We start from the raw sequence: 25,927 nt of genomic DNA, 5'->3' as shown, positions 1-25,927 counted from the left end.
ACAAATAGATTTTTGGTTGTGTGCTCTAATTTTTTCTGACTTTGGTGTGAATATTATTACGGAATCTAGGGATGTTGAGTTTTTTGAACATGTTTATTCTAAACTTGTACCTCATTAGAGATGTGTTGTTGATCCCCTAGATTTATTTTCAAATAGTCGGAACTTATTTTAAAGGAAGATGAAGTTGATGTTGAGCCTAAGAGAAGTAAAATAATTAGACTTGAGACTTCTTATGAAACCAACTTCATAACATGCCTAGCTTAGTCTGAGCCCCACACTTATAAAGAAGCCTTGATATCTACTGAAACCCCATTCTGGTAAGAAGCTTCATTTAGTGAAATGAACTCAGTCCGTTGGAACCAGACTTGAGAGCTTGCTAGTTTACCTCCAGGTTGTAAGACCATGGGATGTAAATGAGTCTTTAAGAGGAAACGATAGTTAGATGGAACTGTGAAAAAATATTAAGCTAAGTTGGTAGATAAAGTCTATAAACTAAAAGAAGGTGTAGATTTCCTTGATTCTAATTCAACTGTGACGAAAATTACTTCCGTTGAGATACTAATTGTTATTGATGCCATAAAGAACTTAGAGATACATCAGATGGATGTTAAGACAGCTTTTCTAAAACCGTGAATTAGGTAAAGAAATTTACATAGATCAACCTGAAGACATTGTAGTGAAAGGTTGTGAATACAAAGTTTGTAAGTTGAAAAATCTTTGTATGGTTTTCAAAAAAGCACGTAAACAGTGACATGGAAAATTTAATCATGTAGTAATGTATAGTGGATTTAAATTAATGAATCTGACAAATATATTTATAAGTAACTTGTTAAGGATGCATGTGTAATTGTATGCTTATATGTTGATGATATGCTTGATACAAACATAGATGTGATCAATTCCACTAAAACTATGCACTGAATGAGAACATTGACTTGAAAGACTTGGGCCCTTTTGATGTAATCTTAGAGATGAGGATTAGAAGATAATCAAATATTTATAGTCTTAGCCGTTCTCATTATGCTGAGTTGTGCTTAAGAGATACAATCAGTCTGATTGTAAGCCTGCTTGTACTTCGTACGATTATTCTTGTAGTCTCAAGAAAAATAAGGGTAGTAGAGTATCTTAACTTGAATACTCAAAAGTTATAGGATGTCTGATGAATTTAATGAACTGTAAGAGTCCATACATTGCCTATATTGTGAGTAAGTTAAGTAGATATAATTGTAGTCCAGAGCAAGAGAATTCAGATGCACTGAGTAGAGTATTATGGTACCTAAAATACTCTTTTGATTTATGAAAGGTATCTTGCTGTCCTTGGGACTTTATGATGCAAACTGGATAATTGACTCAGAGGAGTCTAAGTCTACGAGTGGATATGGTTTCACTCTAGCATGAGGGTTTGTTTTTGGAAGATTTCCAAATAAACATATCGCTCAATTCATTATGGAATATGAGAGTATTGCGTTAGATAAAGCATGAGAGGGGGCCGAGTGCCTAAGATGCTTTTTAGAAGACATTCCTCTCTGCATAGGCCTGTGCCAGCTATACCTACACATTGTGTTAGCCAAGCTATAATAGTTAAAGCTAAGAAATAACTAATCTCAATCGACGTTATTTCCATTGATTGGATAAAGTCCAAGGAGAATATCGCGCAACCTTTGACGAAAGGTTTGTACAAAGAGATAGTTAAAAATGCATCGAGGGGGTTGGGGCTTAAGCTCATATATTAAACTTGCCATGAAGGATACTCAACCTTGCTGACTGGAGATCCCATGATCAAGGTTTCGAATGAGACAACTAATTTGTGGTGGGTAAAGGTAAACACTATCAGAGATTTTCATTCTATGTCCCTTCCCTATGGTGTAGACGTGATAGTGTGACTGCGTGTGGAGGATGACTTTTTAATAAGTCTTAATGAGTTCTATAGTTTCAATTTAAGATTGAAGTGGGGTGTAGCAGTAAACACTCTTGATGGAATTCACCTATCTGAATGAGGAAGTGGGTCGCTTCCTATGAGAATATGAACTGATTATCTAGAGCATTCTGAGAAACAGGATACGTCCTGGGCCAAAAGGGACAAAACGGCACGAGCTTGGCAGCAACCTTCGAGATATCATCCGTGGTTTTTATCACGAATTACATCAACCGCTAGAAGTTCAATACATAGTTCACTGTCTCTAGCAAGTAATTCCGGTAATATCTCACTAAGCAAAGGTTCAAGACCTCATGGACACCTGTGCCTAAAATGGTATTTCCTTCGTTTTTTATATGATTTTCGTTTTTGATGGTTTTGGTATTACTGGAAATTAGTACCTAAGAGTCACTAAGGGTTCACTGGTTCATGCCTTTTCACTTTCGTGAAAGGAACCTTTAGTTTCACTTGTGAGGAGCTAAAGATGAAAGTTCTCTATACTATATGATTTTTGCAATCCATAGTATGACCCTGGGGTCAACACATTTTTGTGTGAAGGAGAGGACATTGAAATGACTAGTATGATTTCAACACACAGACGATCCATATGTCTGTCCGATCAGGCCGGATCGTGGAGATTGGGTGTTGACTTACCAAGATTTATCTGTGTTTTTCATGTTTTATTGAGGTTTTCATTCATGTGGGGGATTGTTGGAACAATATTTATTAATTATTGTTTTAAGGTTTTTAACTAAATAAAATTAATTTATTGTTTTGTTTGTGAATGGAAAACTTATTAGTCCCACATTGTGGAGTTTCCACTTTTTAGTTGTTTTAAGAGACTATATAAGCTTTTTAGTCCCACATCGGGGAATTCCTCTTCTTAAATTGTTTTATTCCATTATATAAAGAAATTCACTACTTTTGTAAAATCTATGGGAAAGGGGTTGCTCTATATTTTAGAGGGACCTCTAAGGGAAAATATTTTATAGCGTTTCTTAAGCGTTCGCGATTTTCCTTAACGGTTTTTTCGGAGTTGCCAAGCTCAAGTTGAGCATCTACTACATATGCTAGTAATAGGTGTATTAGGGTGTTTTATCCTGGAGATATCCGTCCTGTGAGGGCTATAGCATCACTCTTGAGTGTAGCCGGGCGCTAATGTCTTAAGGACAGCGTGTTGAACACGTGACTCACTCTGTTTTCCAAAGTTTTGCTTTGTTGCAGAGATATGAGGAGCTTGTTCGTTTCGTCAAAGAGATCACTTCCATTATAAAGGAGCTAAGTATCAATAACTTTTGCTTATTTGATTTTTCTTTGTTTTTGATTATTGCACCCAACACTCGGTGCATGACACTTAATTGTAAGAACCACATGGAGTGGAAAAAACTGCCTCACTTAGGTAGGAGTATATGAAAATGTTTTGGAACAGATTGAGTGGTTAGTGCTCACCCTCCAACATATGAGAGCAATTCCTTATGTTCAGGTGCAATTTTATCCTTATTCTTGTCCAAAATTAATTGTACAAATTCATCCATCCCAGCTTCCAATTTATCAAAGCATTTTCATTTTACTGCCATGATCTTTCTTTGATTCCGTAACACCTGCGAGAATCAAACTTTCCCCTGCCTGAGTGCCCACAATGCCTGCTTCAAATTCCGCACAAGCACAAAATCATCATCTCCCATGCGACAATAATTTCACTAATTTTGCAATCAAATCCCATTCTATTTCAAGAAAAATCATAAATCAATACAATTGTCTATGAGAACCTTGTTAGGTGCTTCCAATGCTGGATCAAGCACAATAGTAATCCATCCAGGATATTTCCATGATTTTACCCCAACGATATCTTCTGTAACAAAATATTTCTTTTTAGAACTCATTAACTCAATAAATCAAACAAATTATCTCAATGAAAAGAATCCAAATCCATGAAACATACCCTAAAATTAATTTCTAGAAAAACAATATCTAATTAAGATTTCATATACCTAAATTGTGGTTTTAATCTGCTTAATTACATCAAATCCTTTCAATTATTTGATTCAAGAATACGTCGTTCTCAGTATGAATTCAATTTGAGACATCAAATCTTCACATGATTCGATTCGAGAATACTCGTTTCATTTTCCTAAAGTTAACACAAAACCACAACGATTAAGCAAAAGGAACTATAATCTGACGCAAAAAAAAAAAAAAATTAGGTTAGGCAGTGATGTTAAAAAGAGATTTCGATTCGATTATTACCTCTAGAATCGAGGCCATTACGACGAGCTTCATTTCAATAATGAGATTTCTGTGGAACTTGAAGTTGAATATGTTGTACGTAATATTGTCTAAGATCTTCACCTATTTTACGCTTAGCAGTCATGGCATATCACTTGTTTCTACCTGCTTCCCTTCTACTTCTACTGCCATCATTGAAGGTTAAGCGATTTTTGGTATCGTTTCAATGGATTTCAGATATTGTTCTCCATTCTTCACTTTCATCTCCGTAAATCGCTTCATATCTCTCTCCGAAAAGAAATCTAAGCATAAAATTAGAGTTGCACAGGACCCGCCCAACTTACCCGAATCCGCCTGTACTCTCTAAACCCATGGATTTTTAATCCGAATCCCCGCAGCTGGTTGGTAGTTGGTTATGAATATAAAAATGAACGATTTTTTGGTCACTACTCAAAAATGGTGGGGACTACTAAGTGATAAAATATCCACCTTATAATTATAAGGGGTTAGAGTGTAGAAATGACTAACCTACCCTTAACCTTTATATATATAACCACCTCCTCACATCACCACCACCTATATGTCTATAACTACCTCCTCCCATCACCACCACCTACCACAACCACCCACCTCGAACCACCACCACAACCACCTCTATATATAGCTTAATTTAAATCATTAACAAAATCAAAATCAAAATTATAACAAACCCATTACTTGTCATTCGTTTTTGGTTGGAAAAATGAGAAGTAATCATCAAAATTAGTTAAAAATTGAAGTTGCAGAGAGAAGTTCGGTTAGGAATTTTATGTGAAAAACTTTGTCGAACTAATCGAACTCAACTTTAGTGGAGTTTTTTTTTCTTTCAAAGAAAAGTTCGGTTACGTCGCAAAATATTTTTCCTAGCCGAACTTTTAGTTCAGTTACGTCGCAATTTTTTCATTTTTTTTCCCAGCCGAACTTTTAGTTCGGTTACATCGCAATTTTTTCATTTTTTTTCCCAGCCGAACTTTTAGTTCGGTTACATCGCAATTTTTTTCTCCTAACCGAACTTTTCTCTGAAAGAAAAAACTCCATTAAAGCTGAGTTCGGCTACCTGTGTTTTTAGAAACATTAGCCGAACTACACTTGCAGATGAGTTCGGCTACATGTTTTTCAAATGTCGTAGCCGAACTTTGTTAACCAAACTAAAGTCAATTTATGAATTGTTCATTTTTAGGAATGTTTTGGTCAACTCAAGCACCATTAACTAAATTTGAAGTATCCGTGAGTACCCAAAATATCATGCTCTTGCTGTGGCTCTTAAAGAAAAAAATGTAACTTTTTTTTCTTTCTAAAACCCTCATCTTCATTATCATCTTCATCTTCTTCTTCTCCCTCTCAATCATTCTTCTTTTGAAAAAAATCAAATTATTAATTTAATCTCACTAATCATTGATTAACCCATTCATCAATACACTAATAGGGTGTTTGGATACCAGAAGCAGAAATACTTCTGCTTCTGAACTTCTAGAAGTTACTTCTGAGAAGTCGAAAAGTTGAAAAATAAGTTTGGCAACCGATTAATTTTTAAGTTGAAAAGCTAATAGTAAGTTTGGCAAATTAACATAATTAGAAGTCAAAATATCATTATCTTATTATTATATTACATTGAAAATGATTAATTTATCAAAATACCAATTTTCATTCGACCACTTAGAGTGCATAAGCATAACCAGTGTCGGTATTTTATTTTATTTTTGTCTTGTGAACATTTTTTTGTTGCGGGCACCTAGATCTCCACTTGTCTAAAATGCAATACCATTACATTAACGTGTCTTTCAACTAGGATTTAGTTGTCTTCCACAGAGTCAGATAAGAATGATTCTATTATGAGAACAAGAAAAGAAGAGAGAGTAAAAAAAAATATTTGGAAATGATATTTAGCAGTTTTCGGAAATTAGATTATGGATTTGTCCATCAAATCTATGGAATCCGTTTGTAGTTCAGTTAAGTCATATAGTAACTATATGTACTTGTGTTTTAGTTCGAGTTTTGAAGAAACATCGTCGCTGTTAGCTTATAGCGATGGTTTATGATGATGAATTGATGTAAGTTAGAATTTTTAGACTGGGTATATTACTCAAATTGTTGGGTTCTTATCCAATTATAATTTAAGACACAATATCAAAATGGGTTATCTCTCTGCCAACAACAACATGCCCACAACCTGCTCGAAAAAAGTTTGAAGAGAAAAAATTAGTGGTTGTTGGCAATTTAATCAAGAACTGATTGTTTTGATGGGCAAGAAACAAGGAGTACTAAAAGAAAGATCAGGCTAAGGAGCTTATTTCTAATTATGGTTGTTCGTAGATACTATTGGAGTTAAGGCAAATTTATCTTTCTCCGTGTTTAGGATGTATCGAGGTCTTAAATTAAGTTTTGTAGCTTAGTCAAATTTAAGGATTGTTTTCATTCTCAGTGTTTTCATGTAGTGGATAACATTAGCAAATCTATGTCAATTCTATGTCTAAAGGGTATGGTTTCGGGTGCATTTTCATTTGTTCTTATGGTGTATTTTAGATTTTTATTACATTGTTAGTTTGGTGCATGTGAGGCTATTTCTACTTTGATTTATGTTCCCCTTTCAAGGTGTTTACGGAAGGAAAGAAAATAAAATAGGATACGTTTACCCAGAAGAAGTTATAGAAACAGTTTCTGAGAGAAGTCAGAAGCCAGGTTTTTTTGCTCCAAAAAGAAGTTGCTTTTTTGCTTATATAAGTTGTTCTAGTTTGGCACACCCAAACTGACTTTCAGCTCATTGACTTAAAAAAGTCAAAAAGCTTCTTCTTTATAACCATCCAAACGACCTATAACTAATTTTACAAGTTTGGTATTAAAGAAAAAATTAGATAAGGGGTGACTCAAAATTACTTCAAATATCCACCAAAAACATGGAGAGTAGTCCCCTCCATTTTTGAGTAGTGCTCAAAAAATCATTCATAAAATCCGTTATAGTTGGGTTGGTAATTGATATTAGCTAAAACCCGTCCGAGAAAACCCGCATCAGGAAGAAACAATTCCGTCCGAAAAAACCCGCATCAGGAAGAAACAATTCATTCATAAAATCCGTTATAGTTGGGTTGGTAATTGATATTAGCTAAAACCCGTCCGAAAAAACCCGCATCAGGAAGAAACAATTCTACAGAAATAATTCAGTGGTCATGATCAAAGGTATATAGCTTTTAGAAGAGAAATTCAGTGGAAAATTGGGGTTAGTCTATATAATGGCCACTGCATGGGGACAATTTCTTTTTTTAATTTAGCTTTAGCTTCTTTCTTTCTTTGCTTCCAAAGCTCTGGGTTGTTTGAGAGGATCTGGTTTGGGTCGTCTTGTAATCTTTTCTGTGGTCTATGTTCTTTGAGATTCTCTTTATTACTGCTGGTAAGCCATTAATACAGTTTGCCGACTGAAAAAAATGATCACAGATGTATTGTCTATATACTATTATTAAGGTTGCATTCGACCTTTCCAATGGCCGTTTCTCATTAATACTAATAAAACATATACATTTGAAGAACACTCATTCGCATTTACATATTCTTCAAATGGTTATGGTAACGTGAAAATAACGAGACAAAAATAAGACGGCAATGATCTTTCTCAACAGAAAACTTTCGCTTTGTAAGTGATTTAAAACAATGGATTGGTTTTTGCATTCTTTTCATGTTAGTCGCAACATCATTCTTTCCATATGTAGTATTAGTTCCCACGTAGAACGTTGTTAGATATATTCTTTTTTTTTCTCGGCAAAGAGAATAATATTGCTGGAAATATTGAACTACAACATGAAACGGGTTTAAACCCGAACCCGACCAACCCGTAGCGGGCGGATCAAAAAATCCGCCCGTTATTTATGGGTGCGGGATTGGTTAAGAAAATAAAAATTCGTTATAGTTGAGTTGGTAGTTGGTATTAGCTAAACCCGTCCGACCTTATGTGCAGCTCTACATAAAATGATCACAAAAACATGAAAAAGGAAGTTAAGGTAATAAAAAAAGACTGTCTTTTCTGGATCGGTTGAAATTTGGACTAACTCGTTCAACAATGGACTAAATAGTACACAAGTTTGAAAATTTGGATTAATGAGTACTAGGCCTCAGACGCTAGGACTAGAGCGTCCAAAACCCATCAATAATGGGACTAAACGTTAATTCCTACTGTTTATAAAGAGGCTTAGAGATATTTGCGAAGGCCCATTAAAAGAAGGGACAATAATTCAATTTCCACTTGATAGTTCGCCATTGAAGTAACTGTAAGAAAGGTTAAGGTTCGTTAGAGACTGAATGTTCTGAAAAAAATCAGGAATCTTCCCAGATGGGTTAGTATATGAGTTAAGAGAGAAAATAATAAGGCTGAACACTTGTGAGTCGGAGAATTGCGCATAAAACCATGGTGTTCCCAGTTACAACTTACATGTCAATTTATTTGGGACAAAAAAAAAAGAAAAAAGAAAGAGAAAAAGTATCACTCTTTTAGGACGGAGGGAGTACAACTTGGTAGATTTTCCTACAATAGTAAAGCAGGCCTATCTTAACTGAAACTTAAGGAGTATACTGCTAAGCTTGAGGTAAACCTTTCACTAAACTAAGGCTGCTTGTGTAGTTTCCAACTCCGGTGACAACAACCTGCTGAAATACGTCCCTGATCACAGACAATTCCATAACAATGTCACTGATGTCGCCTCGTTCTCCCGGTGATTCAACAGAGTAGGCGACTCCAACTTTGAGTACTGAATATAAGCATTCGTTAAGTTTCCCATCATTGTTGACTGTTTCTTGACCGTGTTCTCCTTCGTCAATCATCAGTCGTTCATCTACCGACTCCATGACTTGATCCTCAGATAACAAAGCCGTCTTTGAAAAATTGTGAAGGTTTAGGCCTTCCTTAAACATATCTTCTGTTGGTGCTTTTCCTGTAAACATCTCCAATAAAACGAACTTGGTTGAAGCTAAAGCTTGCCAACACATATTTAGAGAAATATGTAAGTGAGTTAAATTCAGCTTGAAATCTCAAATGTGTATAATCGAATACTCTATAGTAATACGACTTTTGTCTCAATATAAGATATAGAGTAGAAATATACTTTCCAAGTGATATATGATTTTTAGTCTCCACATACCTTTTTTTTATGAAGTTCCACAAGCTCTCCTTAATAGTTCTTCGTCTTCAATTGATGAACAACGTGAGGTCTAATGCTCAACTACACAATTTATCCTAGTCTGATACATCACTATAAGTAGACTAGAAATCAAGACTTATATTTTTGATCACTAACATTGACAAACAAGCTTGAGATAACAACGCTTGCGAGTTCGAACGAGTAGTGTTCTAACACACACGAATAGTAATTTGGATAATTGTGGTAAGAACCATAACCTTCAGAAGGTCGGTAATGGTCCCAAGTACTATCCACACAATGATCAAAGAACGAATATTGTCCATTTTCAAATTTGGTTCGATATTCATTATATTGGTCCCCATAATACCAGATCGACATTTTTTTGGGTGCACATGCAAATGCAGGGTCGAATAAAATAGGTAGGCTCGGGTTAACTTAAGCAGAATATACCTATAGTCAATGACTGATCAACGGTACTGGGCTAAGGTTTGTGGTGTTTCGGATGATAACGCCCAGAGGGTTCACCTTACAAAATGTCACACACCCATTTAATCCCTTAAAATTTTCATGGGACATGACCGGCAATACTATGTGGTTCAGTGAATCAACTTCACCCACAAGTACTCGGCCTTGCGTACTTGCATCAAAGTATGCATCTTCTTTCACTCATAAGGCAATATGCAACAAAAGTCTTCATCTTCTTTCTCTCTAACTCTTTATGCCCCCATAAGCATAAGAGGTTTGACATGCATCAAACCAATTGATCAACTCACAAAATCAGCAACATCATAAAAATAAATACATGACACAATTAACCCATTTTATTGCATCAAAGGGAGATTACAGAACTCGTCCATCTCATGGACCAAAACAGGCCATTCACCCTCTACAAAATCAGTTGTTCTTCTCTCAATTGAACAACACCAACATTATTGATTCTTAAGTTATTTACACATGTTAGGATCAGGCCAAAACTATGTGCAACCGCTTGCACCTGCATGGAACAGCCATGTGTCCCATCAGTTTCTATAACCGCCAACTTCAACTGCCACCTTTTGTGTTGTCACGCCAATTGGTGCCACACCTTTTCTTGGTGGTTATGAACAGTCCACATGGTTATAAACTTGCTTTATAACCATTCTACTTTGTATCGCGTCATTGGCATGCTTGTGAAGCTCGTAACCAACTCCTAACAGTCACTTGAGCCGTATTGCACCACTGTTGCGCTTTACTGGATACTTGGCCTCTGTATTGCGCCACTGTTGCGCTTTACTGAACTTAGCCTTCGTATTGCACTATTGTTGCGCTACAATCATCTCGCCCACTTCCTTAACTCAATCTGGTTATCTGGCACCATATGCTTCACTTAGCCAATCTGTTTGACAATAGTAATGCCACTCTTTCATTACTAGATTGATTGCATTATTCAAGATTGGCAAGACTTGAACTAATTCCATAGACCAACTCTTGGCCTATTCTACCATCTTGCATCATCCTTGAGTTTGGGACAACTCAATTCCACGGATATGCCTTAATCCCAACATCACATGTTGCATTTGACAACTTTGGCCATATCTTGTCAATCCCTCAATGAAGCTTCGTTGTGTCGGCCAATAAGATTCATTACTTAGACATTACATTGTAACGCCACCTTTGCGCTTCACTGTCCCTTCGGGGATTTTCCATTCTTAGTACTTGATAGTCTACGCAGTGTCGCGCCATCCTGGCTGCATTCTGACTTGGCCCGCAACACTGTAACGCGCAATCGTTATGACACTTGCCTGGAACGTTATAGACCTCCCCCACCTAATCCTTTCAACGCCCTAGTTGAACGCAACCAAGTATAAAATCTATATTAGTCTCAATCGTCGTTGTATGCACTTTCAGAACCCTTTCTGAAATTCAGCAATCTTTGCTAGCTTTTGCAAAACGCCTTTAGCCAACTTCTATGCTTTAGCATCAGCATCATTTAGCTTTACTGACTTTCCATTGATCCTAATGATCTTGAACTTTGTAGTTACGTTGCGCATACGTTCCAACTCTGCAAGCCGCATATCAATACTCAAATGCAAACTGAAATTCTCCTTAGCCAATTTCCTGAATTGTGTTTGAACTTCGCATGAATCATTTGCGCTTAAGTATACACAAGCAATGATTCTTACAAACTGATCACTATGATCATTGACATAGTCTTATGCCTTCATTCCGACTTTAGTTGCACCATGCAACATAACAAGACTTATACAATATTTGGACTAATTCTTCAATCATGTGCGCCTACGCTAAATCATGACATGCCTTAAGGTATGCAGTCTATGATTCCATACCACTCTTGGTATACGCCACAACCTATAGCTTTTGGTGCTCCTTGCAAACATCAGCCCTTTTACTAGATTTTGCCTCCAAATCATACTGCAAACTTCACCTTCTTGGACTTGCATTACTTGTATGCCAAAGAACCAGCACCTTTCTGTTCTTTGCTTGCATTGTCGCAACATCTTGATTCAAATACATGACTTTGGTATTGTCATGACTTAGGACTACCTGGGACATCCCACCGTCATTTTGGACAAGGTATCCTCTTCATGTGACTTTGAAACCAGAAATTTAAGCATCACTTGCTTTTTCAAACTGCTACACTTTAATGTGGACGAAAAACAACATCATGTTCTTCCTAACTATGAGTTACTCTTAACTATACTTGATGGACTTACATCTTCATTCTTGTTGCGTTACTACATGCTATCGTTTCCAAATGATGTCACACTTCCATATAATTATCAACAAAAAACTCGACTATGCCACCAACTCTATTTGCTCATTTCACTTTCAACGTCTTATATTGCATATTTTGGCTTAATATGCTACGTAGCATCTTCAACGCGAACTAGCTTTACTTTGAACGAAAGAGACAAGAACCCTCGTCTCAAATACCCTCATTCACTACTACCTTACATAGGGAGACAATTCCGAACACCAAGGTCCACTCGACCCAAACTGATTGTTTACTCAAACATGAGCAAATACTCGCGCCAACTGATTGCAACTTGTAAGACCTAACAAGCCTTGCAATACTAACTTCATCTCCGCTTCTAAGAAACAAACAAGGAAGCCAGACATCACCTATTGTCCCCAATGTAGCAATTCACTTTGCCACATGCACTCTTCTACTTATCAACGTTCTTATGCAACTCCCATAACGAAGCATAATATAATTGACACTTAGTTGAATACTCCTTCAAACGGATGCTATCATGTTGCTTTAGCTTTCATGAAGATTTCTCCAAAAATGACATCATGTCATTCTCATGCATCACCACTATTTTGTCCTTATCTTTCCTGCATTCACAATTCAGCCTAACTTGCATCTCCAAACGCATTATGCATCTTGGCCATGCCCAAATCCCATTTGGCGCATGCTACTGTTGTTATGTCAATTAGAACCCAAATCTTGACACAAACTTATGCACCTTTGCACAACTTGAACAGACTTAACTTAGTGATTCTGAGCTTCACCATAGAGCTCAGCAAAGTCATATTACTCAATGACTTTCGCGTACAAATCCCTTAGACAATCTCAACAAGGCCATAATCCTTGGAAATGAGGCATCCACTTCCTACGTTCCTTGAAGAAAGAATGTCGCGTTCTTCTTCAAACTTGGAACTCATTTTTACTTCCCATGCACAACTGGTTACTCTTGTCTTTCCCCTTCTCCCAAATCAACTTCAGTAGCAATAATTGTTGATTTGCATTCGACAAGAACATACGCTTGTGGTTATGATCAAATGCAGGTCTTTGAACACCCTTGTCCAAGCATATTGATCACACTCATAAACCAGGTGCAAACACACTCCTTGTGCGCATCTAGCATCAACGAAGAACTCTTTGCAAACGCAAGACCGTGGTGTATTGGTTTTTCACTAACTTGCGCTTTTTTCTTCAGCCTTTCCATAAGATTTATGCTAGATAAGAATTGGCCATCCAATTCTTCTTTTATGGCATCACAATTGCTACAAAAATGTTGGTTCACAACCATACTTTGCATTACCACCAAGGTATATGCATTCGAGAGAGATAACTTTAACCGTCCATTCAACTGGCTACAATGAGACACCTTCAATTCCATCGCATAGAAAGGTTACCAATTATCTTTTCCACTGCAAAGGCCAACAATATATTTGCATTCAGGAATTTTCGCAAAATTCCCATTACAATATGTAATGTACTCGTTACTGATAACACCACAAAGATATGCATTCCAAATACGTAATCTTTGCATACTTGTGAGAAACATGGACTTAAACACCTGACTTGCACCATATAAGTCAGCATACTCTTGAGTTTTGTCATGCAATCACTTGAAAACCCGGTTTTCAATGATTCTTGCATGTTCGTCTAACATTTTGGGCAGGAATTTTGACACCTTTGTCATAAACTTTCATGGCATGATTGCTACTTTAAGCTTCAAAGTTCATTCCATTTTATCTTTCCATACAAGACCAACTTCTTATAGTCTCCATACTAGTGAAACCCAAACAAATCTTCACTGAATTTGACAAACAAATGACACCAACTTGAGTAAAAGAGAGAAAAAATCAAGAACGGTGTCCCCAAACACCGCTCTGATACCTGCTGTCACACGCCCACTTAATCCCCTAAAAATTTCATGGGACATGACCGGCAATACTATGTGGTTCAGTGAATCAACTTCACCGACAAGTACTCATCCTTGCATACTTGCATCAAATTTTGCATCTGCCTTCACTCATAAGGCAATACGCAACGGAAGTCTTCATCTTTTTTCTCTCTAACTCTTTATGCCCCCATAAGCATAAGAGGTTTGCCATGCATCAAACCAATTGATCAACTCACAAAATTAACAACATCATAAACACAAAGACATGACACAATTAACCCAATTTATTGCGTCAAAGGAAGATTACATAACTCGTCCATCTCATAGACCAAAACAGGCCATTCATCCTCTTGGTGAATGCTTAACTCTCTCTATAAAATAGGTAGTTCTTATCTCAATTGAAGAACACCAACACTATTGATTCCTAAGATATTTATACATGCTAGGATCAGGACAAAACTCTGTGCAACCGCTTGCACCTGCATGTGAAAAGACGAGGGTACCCAAATATACCACAATATTAAACTTTTCTACCTATAAGTCCTCTTTTCTGAAAGTGATTGTCTGTGGAAAAAGTCGAGACAATACAACAAATAGGTATTCACACTTTGTGTCATCGTCTATGGATACAAAATCGAGACAATACAAAAATCAAAGTGTGATTACTTGATAATAGGTTCGGACTTAACCAAACACTATAGGATCACTATCAAATAATTAGGATTTACTGTTTGTGTAATTTACTTTAAATTATAATAAAAACAATTATAATTGCAGAAAGAAAAAGTAAGTGACACAGCAAGATTATGTTAACGAGGAAACCGAAAATGTAGAAAAACCCCGGGACCTAGTCTAGGATTGAATACTCTCAGAATTAAGTCGCTATACAAAATCTAAACCAACTTCGTATAGTTGAGACCAAGCAACTAAACCTTGTTCACTTAGTTTTGTCAGTATCCCTGCGCTTCCGACATTCGATAAGTGCATGCATTGGAACAATTCCTTTGGGTTTGTATTCCAAATAGTAAAGGAACAACAAATAATCGTTATAAACACTTGTTCTTGGTGCCACACCTGTTCCTGGTGGTTATGAACACTCCAGATAGTTATAAAGTTGCTTTTATAATCGTTCTACTTTTTCTCACGTCATTGGCATGCTTGTGAAGCTCGTAACCAGTTCCTAACCGTCACTTGAGCCGTATTGCACCACTGTTGTGCTTTACTGGATACTTGGCCTTTGTATTGTGTCATTGTTGCGCTTTACTGAACTTAGCCTTCGTATTGCACTACTATTGTGCTACAATCATCTCGGCTACTTCCTTAGCTCGATCTGGTTATATGGTGCCATATGCTTCACTTAGACAATTTATTTGACAATAGTAATGCCACTCTTGCATTACTAGCTTGTTTGAATTATTCAAGATTTGCCAGCCTTGAACTAATTCCATATACCAACTCTTGTCCTATTCTACCGTCTTGCATCATCCTTGAGTTTGGGCCAACTCAATTCCATGGATATGCCTTAAAGCCAACATCGCATGTTGCATCTGACAACTTTAGCCATGCCTTGTCAATCCCTCAATGAATCTTCATTGTGTTGCCAATAAGATTCATTACTTATCCAATGTCCTTTAAAGTGTAGCGCTACCTTTGCGCTTCATTGGACCTGCAGGGTTTTGCCATTCTTAGCACTTAACAGTCTACGCAGTGCCGCGCCATCCTAGTTGCACACTAACTTGGCCTGCAACACTGTAACGCGCAATCATTGTGTGTCACTTGCCTGTCACGTTATATTAAACCATGTGTTTTCCTAGAAATAGGTGCCATACGATGCAATTGGTGTGTGCACATGTATTTTTTTAATAAAATACTACAATATTTACAAATTAAATAAAAAGAAACCTAGTCTAATTATGTACAAATAAAAAAATTTCCTAATTTAAATATTTACAAAAACAAATACATAAAAAAAAATATACTATATAAAAATAAAATCTAGGATTTTTATACTTACCTTTTTGGCGGTGTATTCCACTTTTCCCTTTTTATTTCATTAAAAATCTGCACACCAAAAATACAAGAAAAATACCCAAAGACGTAAAGTAGGAAAAATAAAAAATATAAAAAATAAACAAGCAAAATATTTATAATAGAAAATCTAAAACCTAACCTAAAGGCAAGGTCGCGTCGGCGATGCCAAAAATTGATGCAGTTTTACCAATGACAAGTGTGGATTCGATTCTCAGATTATTTTATTAACTAAATAAAATACTAATGAACTTGATTTTTTTGTCAATCAAGAAGAGGCGAATATAAGATTTGGATTCCACTAATTCTTATGATGTAAACTCAATAAATATACTTGGACATAATACTCCTAATTATCTCAAAGCAGTTTCGAACTCAATCTCATGCTTTGGTGAATATAAAATTACAATCTCCTTTTTTATGACTTTCGTCGTTAATATAAAGCCGAATTTTCCTTCGCTTATAAAAGATCGACCGCCGAAGACGATCCAAAACAGTTATTATGAAGCATACAAGAAGAGAATTTTTTTATGCAATTAAAAACATTAAATGGAGTAAATATGCCAAAGAAAATAATTACTAAGAATTACTCATAGAGAAATAGCTTCTTCCAAAACCCTAGAAAATAATTTAGCTACTCATGAATTGAAGTTTGGAGAAAAAGTGATTAATCATTGTATTGAAAATAATTAAATTCGCTTACAAGGATATTTAGTTCTAAAAGTCTCCAGCGACTCAGACAGCTCTGGCCATTACAGTCACAAGAAGTCTAATTCAGAACTTACAGAACTGTCGTTGAATCAAAGACTGCTTTCTGCGACTGTTTATGAGGGTTTAATGTTCTTCGTTCTTCCTCTTCAATGGCAGGAGCAGAGAGGTTTGGTAACTCTCGATTCTCTGCTCCCTAGCCTCCCCTAACTCTCCGTACCCTCTCTATGACTCCCCAACATCCTTTATATACAACACAGGCTCAAGAAATCTCGATAATAAATTCAGAATATCTTCAATTACTTGGGACATATATAGTTTTTTTAACTTACCCACGCGTCTGTAGCTGTTAATTTAGGGAATAGTTACCCTTTTTATCTCCTTCACGCGACAACAGAGATCTCAGACTCTCCAAACACGATAACTTCACTTCTCAGACACACACAAACGCATAGAATCCCGAGAATGCCTTATTCCCTGTTTTCTTAAAATCTTGATGATCTGGCGAAATTTGATTGAATCCAAAAGTTGTAACTTCTATGTTTCGGTTAATTAAGTCCAGCCCAAGATATTCCAGCGATTGAATCACGTCCAAAATCCTTATAGAACTTCTCGGAGCAACATAAACCCGAGAATGTTATTTTCTCCAAATACATGATTCACACCAATTCTGATCGAAACAAAGACCCATACCATCCCTTTCTAGACCAATGGAACATAACCAATGAGTTTCAGCACTTTAGTCTCTTTCTAACACCTTCGAAATTCAAACCCAAAATCTACTGGTTCAAAACCAGTTTTCTCCGCCAAACTACATTATTCAAACGAATGAGATGAAGGTTCCCCCTTAACCAGTTCTGGTGTCCGTTTAGCTATTAGGGTGCCCCTTAGCAATTTGTGGGGCATTTTTAGTATATTCCTTGGGTGTTTTTTAACAGTTTTCTGGGGCATTTTCAATGCACTTCTGGGGGTGCCCTTATCCAAAGTTCTGGTGCCTCTAACACTTTTTGGGTGCCTTTAGCAATTTTTCGAGCGGATTTCTCCAAAAAAGTTTCTCTTCCAAAAATACCTACACACATAAAACACCATAATAAGTACAAAAGTGTGCACTCACAATATAGAAAATTATGGACAATTCAGACACATAAATGTGTCTATCATCCACTACCATTGTTATATAATCAGTTTGACTACCAAGGAGGGAACATATACAGACACTTCAGGAACTACACATAAATAATAGGAAAAATAAACAAGAATATCAACAATGGTCGGGCTCGTGCACCTTATGCTTTTGAAGTAATTAAGTTGCTAATAATGTGTTTGGATCAGGGCTGTCAATGGGTACCCGTTACCCGGAACCAGAACCGGATCCGAGCGAATATGGTCCGGTTCCGGGTCCCAAAATTGGACCCATTAACAAGTTAGGATCCGATTGGACCCGAATCTAAACGGGTCCGAACGGGTAATACCCGATGGGTACCCGCGGGTAACGGGTACCCGGTTATTCATTCTTTTATCCCTCTTTTTAGCAAAATTACAAGTATTTTTCTAGTTTGGTTTTGAATTTTTTTCTCATTTTTCATTTCTTCTTACATTTAATCTTTATTTAGTACATTAATAAAGAAATAATACCAAATTTTTATAAAAATAAGTTTGATTCAAGCAAAAAAAAGGGAAAGACATCAAAATTTTGAACTTTTATGTGTGTTTTCTTAATACCGAACGGGTACCCGGAACTGATGGGTACCCGGGGTTTTGAACGGGTCCGATTCTGGGTCCACTAATTTAGGAACCGGACCCGGAACCATTAGTAACCGGACCCGACTTTTATAAATAGGGTCTGGGTCCGGATCCATTGATACCCGGGAGGACCCGGACCCGTTGACAGCCCTAGTTTGGATACCACAAGCAAAAGTGCTTCTGCTTCTCCAGAAGCAAAAGTCAGAAGCAAAGATGTTTTGATTCACAAAAAGTCAATTTTTTTGTTTCTAGAAGTCATACGAAAATTTCACATGTGTATCCAAACATGCTATAAGACAACCATAAAATGGGAAGTTTGTTGCTTTGGGAGCCAACCCCGTATTTGCACAACAATATATGAATGATAATGGAAACAAAGTTCGTCGTACAATGTGCACTTGGTAAAACAAAAAAAGAAAGAAAAAAAAGAAGAAGATAACTTCAAAACTGAATCAATTACAAGGATGATTTTTGTTCTTTTTAGTATAATGATCTGGCTAAAGTGTTTAGGATAAGAAGAGATAGATATGATGCCAATGCCTCAGATAGACTGCGAATTGAAATCCTTGGAGATCGCCAGGCAGATGGAATACAATATAATTTTCTCATATGAACAAAGATAGCGGATAATGTTGGTATCCCCCTTTACCAATCGTGATATTTAGAGTTCTGCTTTAAATTGTCGTCAACACATAAATCCCATATTTATAAATAAAAAAAATCAGTTTCTAACAAAAAACCGAGAAGCACTTTATGACACTAGCCCGTGCATTTGCATGGGCATGCACAACCCTTGTTATTATTTATAATTGTGAAGTGAAATAATTTAAAATAATTTTGCTTGGTTTACAACCTACCAAATTTTCACATATTGGACTTTCAAACAGCACATACTTGCATGCTCAGTGCAAGGAAACTTTTGTGTTTGGGACAAATTTAAAATTAACTCATGTTTTATATGTTCCTGCACTTAATTGCAATTTAGTTTCCTTGGCATGTCTAATTAAAGAATGAAATATGTTGTCACATTTACTGATAAGAAATGTGTGATACATGACCGCACTACGAGGACTTTGATTGGTGTGGGTGAGCAAGAGGATGTGGTCAATGTTCTTCGGAGTGTGTCTCCAACTATAGATACTCGAGTCATTGCATGAGATAGTTACTAATAATGACATAGGTGGTTAATTCATGCTTCTAATAAGATTGTTTCGCAACTTCTTAATGTTAGTAAAGTTGATTGTTAACATTTTCGTGGTGAACCATGTGATGTTTGTTTCAAGGCGGAACTAACTCGTGATATTTTCCAGTTAGTTCGAATAAACCTAATACTTATTTGGTTTAGTTCATTGTGATGTATGAGATGCTTATCGTACTCCTTCTTCTTGTGGTGCGTATTATTTTATTTCAATAGTCGATGATTATTCTAGTGGTGTTTGGGTTTATTTATTGGCGCACAAATATGAAGTCGTTCAATTATTCAAAAAGAATTGTGATATGGTTAAGACCCGATTTGATAAGAAAGTTAAAGAAGTACAATGTGATAATCATTCGGAATTTTGACCACTAGTTCCTTTTTTTGCTGAACATGGTACATAATTTTAGATGGCGTCATGTATCGATATGCCTAAAAAAATGGACGCTTAGAACACAAACATCGTCATCCACCAGCAAGATATGATCCTAAAAAGCATGTCATCACAGAAGCAAACGATCTTCTAATACTAACAAAAAGTGTTATAGTTGGTAAACTAAAGATCTTTGATAATGCAAAACAGTCTGAAAAAAAAAGATAAGCATTTCTCTTAAAGTTGTAAATTCCTCTAAAGGTAAATCTTGTATACCAGAGATTAAGGATGATACTCCGCGATAATTTAGAAATTTTTGAGAAACAAGAAAAATATATTTCTAAAGATATATCATCTTATTATTATGTCATATCCCAGTTATGGGCTAACCATCTTGATGGGTGCCTTTATAACTTGTCATTTACTGCGTCTGTAATTGTTATCACTTTACCGTTAGTTGGTTGAGTCATGTGCTTCGCATACTGGCCAGGTGAATGCTGTCCTTATAACCTCTCTTGGTTGAGAGTAGAAGGAGGAATTGTATTATTGAATTTTTAATTTATTTTCTCTTTCGTCCAATCCTCCTCCTATCTCTATTCTTCGGTCAAACACTATCTTTACTTATTCTTCTTCTCTTCATACTCTTGTCGTCTCTATCTTGATATAAGAGTTATTTCTGCATATCCATTGTATTAGTAATCATTACAAGTGGTATCAGAGCACTCGGTTCTGAGTGACCTTCAACCATGGTAAGTAAATCTGAATTTGAGGCTCTAACAAAATAGTTAACGTCGGTTCTTCAAGCTAATGAGAATCTAACGAAGGAAGTGTTGGAAATTAAAGCTAAACAAGATTCACCTTCTCCGCTGCTGATATCGACTATGATGGAGTTGTTCAAAACAGAATCCAGGAAGTTGTTAGAAGAATTTCGAGACCAACCTGCTAGATCTGGTGATGACATACTTAACATTCTGATTATGCCTGGTCATACTGATCGATCAAGTAGTGGTAATTTCTTCCCTGGTGAGAGTTCTAATTTTGCCCATACTCATAAGCTTAGAGTTTATTTTCCTAGATTTGATGGGGTTAATCCTAGATCGTGGGTTAGGAAATGCTCTGAATATTTTCAACTGCATCAAATGAACGACGAGCAAGAGGTACATGTAGTCTCCATGTATTTGGAAGGGAGAGTTGATGTATGGTTCCAAGATTATCAGGTGGGTAAAGAGTATACTCTATGGGGATGTAATTGATAAGCACGAAAGTGCGATGCTTTTTCACCCATAATTACAATATTTGGGACTTATTATTTCTCTAATAAACTTGTTTTAGTTGTTTTTGGAAAAATAAGCTCTTGTGGAGAATTGACTCGAAAAAATGTTATTTACCCCCAAAGGACATTTGCTAAACGGGTCCCCACTTTGGATAAGGCGGACCTCAATTACTAAGGGGTACCCAATTGATATTCACACCCACATATTTGGTTAAGGGGCACCTTCTTCTTCTTTGTTTCAAAAATCAGTTTCGGCGGGAAAACAAGTGCAACGAAACTACATATTAGGGTTGGATTTTCGGAGCTGATTGGTGGAGATTCAATCGCCAAATTCAGCTTGGTTGGACCTGTTCACACTAAACACGCTTGGTATAGTCATTATAATGGAAAAAAATGGGCTGGATAATCACCGGTGATGAGAACAGAATTCCATGGAGTTTCACTGGAATTTTGTCCAGTTACCGGAAAATTTAGGATTGGACTTTTGGAAGAGTTAGAGGGAGATTCAACGACTGAAATAAAATGGGTTTTATACACTAATCTAAACAGGTCTGGTAATGTTGTTGGTATTGATTAGAATTGGTTGTAACCATGGATTTGAAGAATTTATCATTCTCGGGTTTATTTTCCCCGGGAAAGTTCTGTTAGAGAATGGGAGGAGTTTGGGCGAGACTCGATCATGGTTTTGGACTTGCACGGGCCTGTTACAACTAAACAGTATTGGAAAGTCTCCCAGATTCTAAATAAAAAGAGGGATAATTTCGAGTTGGAGAAAACATAGCCATCTTGTACGTGAGTTATTCTCGGGATATTCTATCTCGTATTTGGAAGATGTGCATGTGTCTAAGGGAACTTTGAATCTGTTGAGAATGTGTTTGTGTCATGTTTGGAGTGCGCAAACTTCAGTTGACGCGTGAAAGGGAGAAGAATAAGGAATTATTTCCTTAAATGGCCTCCGAGAATATTATTGATAAATGGAGGATTATTTGCATTTACACGGAGATATTATTGTTCCTGTGGGTATAAATATGTTTATGAGGAGTCTTATAAGGGGCATCGAGTGATTGGGGAGGCAACAAAGAGGAATAGAAAGCTGCAGAGCAGATTTTTCTTCTGCTGCTGTGAAAAAGAAGCTGAAAAACTTTATACTGTCAGAAACTATTGTTTAGAGTGTCTTATATCTTAACAGTTTGTAACAGTCTGTTTGTAACTTTTATTTTCAGTTTGCAACATATATTGTAACAGTGTGTTCTATAACGCTGCAAAAGGGTTGTGAATCTCTGTTTTATCTTATTTCTCCAATAAAAACACCATTTGAGTTATGAGTTATCTTTTTGAGTGTGTTTTTACTATGTGGAGCTAAACCCCGATGCTGGGACAACGGAGGAAGCCGAATTTCATACATGGGTAAATTTATTTTATTCTTTTTAATGACTTTTGCACTTATTTTAATAGAATTATGATTTTGATTAATTAGTTATCATTTTATTTGATGGGTCATGCTTGCTTAAATGTTTGATGTCCCATGCTTACGATTTATAACTAATATTTTGAGAATCTACTTTGGCAAAATAAGAGTACATATGTTTTTTATTTATTGAGCGATAATTGCTAAGAATAAATAATTGAACCTTACGATATGAATTCGGTGGAATCCTAGTTCCAGTAACTCTCGCTTTTATTAAATCTTTAAATTTAATTTTCACAAGTCTTAGAGTTCGAATCTTAACTACTACAACCACTGTAAAAATTTAATCAGTAATCATTAAAGATCTATGTTCACGCTTTCAAGAGCTTGGGCATGATGATATAGTGGGAGAATTTAACAAATTAAGTCAGGCTGGTATTGTATTAGAATATCAGGAGGTATTTGAACAATTGAAGGCATTGATGTTGGCTAAGAACAGATACCTTACTAAAGATTACTTCACCTCCAGTTTTATCAGTGGACTAAAAGAAGAGCTAAGGATTGTTGATCAAATGTTTTCACCAGCCACATTAGAGAAGGCAATTTACTTGGCTATGATGCAGGAAGTCCTCATTGATAACACAACTAAGAAGATCATGACCAACATATTACCTCCATTATTCATTCCCCAGAGCCATAAAAATATGGTTACCATCCCAAATTCTACTTCACTATCACCAAGAGGGAATGTCTCCACCATCCCCAAACTGCCTCCAGTTAGAAGACTTACTTATGCTGAGATGAAGGCTATGAAGGATAAGGGGTTATGATACAATTGTGATGAGTAATTCAAGGATGGTCATACGTGCATCAGGCAGCAATTATTTATGTTAGTAGCTGAAGAAAATGAGCTAGCTTTCCCTGAAGAAGATTCGCCTTCCAGTTCTCCAGTAATACAAGAAGTGACTAATGAGGAGGTGGAAATTTCAGTTCATGCTCTGTCAGGTAACATATCCCCAAGTACAATCAAAATACATGGCAGGACTCAAAATAAGCATCCTATCACTATTTTGGTAGATAGTGGCAGCACACATAGCTTTATAGACCTTGGAGTAGCCAAATTAAGTAGTTGTTATATTGAGCCCATTGCTTCCTTCCAATAAGTTGTTGCTGATGGAAACAAGTTAGTAAGTTCTGCTAAGTGTCCAAAATTTAAATGGGGAATGCAGGGCATTAAGTTTCAGTTTGATATGAGAATATTAGCTCTTGGAGGTTGTGACATGGTACTTGGAGTAGACTGGATGAAGGGAATAAGTCCCATACAGCTTATGCTAAAGCATAGCTCAGTTGAACCCACCAAGCGTTGGTATGTCAAGTTTGGTTGTCGTATTTCAATGAACCAAAACTCATTTAAAGAGTCGCTTGATTATATGCTAAAGTCAAATTCGTATAGGTTAGCTAGAAATTTACTAGGATATGAGACATACAAGTATTACGGGAAGACTTGAAGAATGTGAAGAAGTAAAGAGCTACATCGACGACATCATCCTTCCTCTTGAGGTTAGTAATATTTTGACTTGAACTGTTTCATTCCTAAGGTATCTTTCAATTTATGCATATTGAAAACATAAATGTGAAGCTGTGAATATACTCTAGTTAGACATAGTATTAAGGAATTAGAATACGAAGTATAACGCCTATCTTTTGAACTTCGTATATAAGACATCGACATAATCGTATGAATGCTATTGTGATTATGTGTGTGGGTATGGGAGAATATTTTGTCCTAGGAAACAATGTTCTACGTTCGTTTAAAGGAAGTACATTCGTAAACTTGTTTTGTGAATCAAAAGGGAAATCGCTAGGCTTATTGGTATTGTTATTCATTGCAAATCTTTGGATTACCAATATGTGTGATTAATATAACAGTTCATAATTCATTATGTATCTTGGTAAAAATATCACTATGCCTGACTTTTATATTGGTATGACTTTTATTAGTGAAACCAATCTTAAGTAATCACTTGAGATGGTATGATCGATATTTTGTAATTGGTATGACCAACTCTAGACATTGGGTAACAGATCCTAGTAAGATGTGCAAATGATCACAAGCATGTGGAATCGATCCTTGTAAAAGGTGCAACAAGTCTTAGTAATTGGTGTAACCTATCCAATGACTTGTGCAACCAATCACAAGTAAATACCATAATAATGTGGTAACCGATCCTAGTACCTAGTCAACCAACTTTTGGTAACTAGTGTGACCGATCCTAGTACCCACATGGAGGTAGAACCGAAACTTATGTTGGTAGAACCATTAAACCCATGATAAGTGATTTGATAATTGATATTGATCAATCACATATAGTTCTTGGAAATCAGACGAACCAATTCTAAATTCGTTTGGAAGAATGGAAAATCGGTTCCAAGCTTGTAAATATGAAAAAAGATTTACAAAGTAAAGATGTCGACATACTTTGAACATGTGCAGTAATTCTTATCTTTTATTGTTCAAAGATATTCCTTAATAACTAAAGGAGAATCTCGGATCGAAATAAATTGAGAATCTTTTAATTAAGGTTTTTAGTTTTATGAGCTTTTAATATCCAACAATTAAATGCACATCTCTGGAGAATAAAAATTAGTAATGTGCATTTACTTATCAGAGAGTTTCTAGTGAGATTTCGGTCAATATTTGGACAGAGCATTTCCAGGAATTATGAAAACCGATTTGGGCATTTATTGAATATCTTGAGAATATTCTGTTTTGGAAATTCTTTGGTGTCCAAACTTCATTTATCTATAAATATTAAAGTTTGCATTTCTAGCAAACTAATCCTCAGAGCCAGCAAAACTACCTAGTTGTGTTGTTACTAGTGGAGCAGTCTATTCGGAGAGGAAAGTACCCGAATTAGGCGAAATATCTTACGATCGCTCGTTTTAAAGACTTCTTTGGGATTGGGAAGCTCTACGAGTACCGTTAGTGGGAAACTAGATAATTGAAGTATTATTAGCTTTCGATTTGATTTGATTGACTAACGGTTATTGAACTTTGGTTGCACCTGGTTTGTTTATGCTCGAGAATCTTCTATTCTGATATAAGATTCACTCAAACTAGATCAAAATATCGACGGGGATCTTTGGAACTGTTTGTAGATATAAAAACGTATTGTGATAATCCATCTTTAACAGACTCCGTTCTGTATGTGATTGATAACATGAGATTCAAGTTGTTTGTGTGCATGTGTTTATTGAA

The sequence above is a fragment of the Papaver somniferum genome, chromosome 11 (assembly GCF_003573695.1).
Source record: "Papaver somniferum cultivar HN1 chromosome 11, ASM357369v1, whole genome shotgun sequence".
Taxonomy (NCBI): Eukaryota; Viridiplantae; Streptophyta; class Magnoliopsida; order Ranunculales; family Papaveraceae; genus Papaver; species Papaver somniferum.
The sequence above is the reverse complement of the archived record's forward strand: the minus strand, read 5'-3'. Positions refer to the sequence as shown.